General features: G+C 55.6%; 1 protein-coding gene across 1 annotated transcript in view; it reads left to right on the top strand.

The window, feature by feature from the left end:
- The first annotated feature begins 1,443 nt into the window (after positions 1–1,443).
- RBM44 (RNA binding motif protein 44) overlaps positions 1,444–1,957 on the top strand; it is a 43,556-nt gene continuing 43,042 nt past the window's right edge. The window contains exon 1 of the mRNA XM_006151951.1: positions 1,444–1,510. The gene's annotated coding sequence lies outside the window, so the exon portion shown is untranslated. The remainder of the gene's footprint in view (positions 1,511–1,957) is intronic.

Raw genomic sequence — 1,957 nt, 5'->3', positions numbered from 1 at the left:
GGCGTGATTTCTCACTTTCTGTCTCTATGTCTCTCTCTGTCTGGCGAGCGCACGTGCCCTGTAGCAAAAACCTCTCCAAAAAAAAAAAAATGTAATGAATGAATAAATAAAATTAAATTTAAAAAATTCTTTTAAAAAATTAAGTCATAAAATGCAAGTAAGAACTACTGTGTGATTATGATTATTTTGAACTGAGGAAGGGGTAAATTTGCTGCTGAAATAATCACAAAAAGATATATTTCACTAAAATATAAAACCTCACATCAAAACAATATAAGCCTCAAATCAATTACAAAAGTCTGGACAGGGTAGAGCTGCCTGGCAGAAAAGGTAGTACCAATTGCTATGCACACAAACACGAGGAACTCAGACCAAGAAAAGCCGGGTACTAGCAGGACTGTCTGGAGGCCGTGGTACAGGAATGTCTGGAGGCCGTGCTAGAAAAACAAGGGGGCTAAGAGGAGGCACAGCAAGGGTGCTGGATCCCATAGCTTAGCAGACACAGTCACTGAGTAGGAATGTTTCTTTCACCTGCAGTAATTAAACATTTAGTATTCTTTATGCAAACAGCATTCAACCAGCCTCTCTGCCAGTGGCCCCCACAGGCTTTCTTGCCACTGGTGAGCCACTTGCCTTTAGGCAACGGCATGGTCATTCAGCATAGCTTACCTTCTCAGCAGCCTAGTGACACATGTGATGTGTGTGCTCAGCCTGTCTGGCCCCTGTCCCCTCGTGACATAACATCCTACTTCTACTCCAATTCTGAGAGTCCTCTGTAAGGACGGCCATGACCACTGCCTTTAATCATTTGAAAGACTGCCATGAAAAGAAGATTGGACTCTTTCTCTGGTGTTAGGGTAGCGAGGGAACCAACAGTGGAGTGAGCATTTAACACATTTTTGTTCAGCATAGGAAAGAAATTTCTTAAAATTCTAACATACTGGGCAAGGTAGAAGTGCCAGGCCTAAAGTAGAACATGGTTTCCAGCTGTCACCGCTGCTGCACCGAGGGTCCCAGGTTGCGATGCAGGAGCGTCCCCGCGACCCATCCGCCCAAGGCCGCCTCACCCCGGGCAGCTGGTCACCCCCGGCAGCCCGCTGCCCCCGGAGCCCACCCATGTCTGCGTGGCCTCAAACTCTCTTCTTCCGCCACAGTGCGGGAGCCTCCTCCCGCGTTTTCGCGCCCTCATGCCTGGCCAATCACAGTGCTGCTGTGTTCCTGTTGACCAATAGAAGCGCGCCCCACTGGAGAGTGGGCGGGCAACTGCCGGCCGTTACCCGACAGGCCCTGCGGGTGCAGCCTGAAGGCCGCTCGCTCTGAGGCGGCTCTGACCGAGCTCCCTCGTGGCTGCGGGGCGGCCTCGGTGGCCCTGAGGTGCGAGGGGCGGGACAGGGCTGTGGCCGGGCTGCGGGCAGTGACCGCGAGCACGCCGGCAGTGAGCGTTGCAGGTGGCACACCCCAGGCGTGTCCAGGCCCACCACTCTGCGGGAAGAGGCGACTCCAAACGGAGGTATGGACATGGAGGCCGGCGGGGTCGACGAGGGGCGCGCGGAATTGTGCCGGGCCCACGTTGCCTTGGGGTTCCGGGACTGCCACGTTATTTCTGAGCCGGCTCCGCAGCCTTGCTTCGTGCACCCCGAAAGCTTATCTGGGGCGAGGTGGCGGGGCCTGCCGTTCAGAGGCTGCTGCCTCCGCGGAGGAAGAGAGAAGGTATGGACATGGAGGCCGGCGGGGTCGACGAGGGGCGCGCGGAATTGTGCCGGGCCCACGTTGCCTTGGGGTTCCGGGACTGCCACGTTATTTCTGAGCCGGCTCCGCAGCCTTGCTTCGTGCACCCCGAAAGCTTATCTGGGGCGAGGTGGCGGGGCCTGCCGTTCAGAGGCTGCTGCCTCCGCGGAGGAAGAGAGAACCCTCCGCCCCTCAGTCCCTTCAGCTCATCCCCTCCAGCACTGCCCTG

This window comes from Tupaia chinensis, unplaced genomic scaffold (genome assembly GCF_000334495.1).
Source record: "Tupaia chinensis unplaced genomic scaffold, TupChi_1.0 Scaffold000332_1, whole genome shotgun sequence".
NCBI classification, from domain to species: Eukaryota; Metazoa; Chordata; class Mammalia; order Scandentia; family Tupaiidae; genus Tupaia; species Tupaia belangeri.
This window is presented reverse-complemented; position numbering and strand designations above follow the sequence as displayed.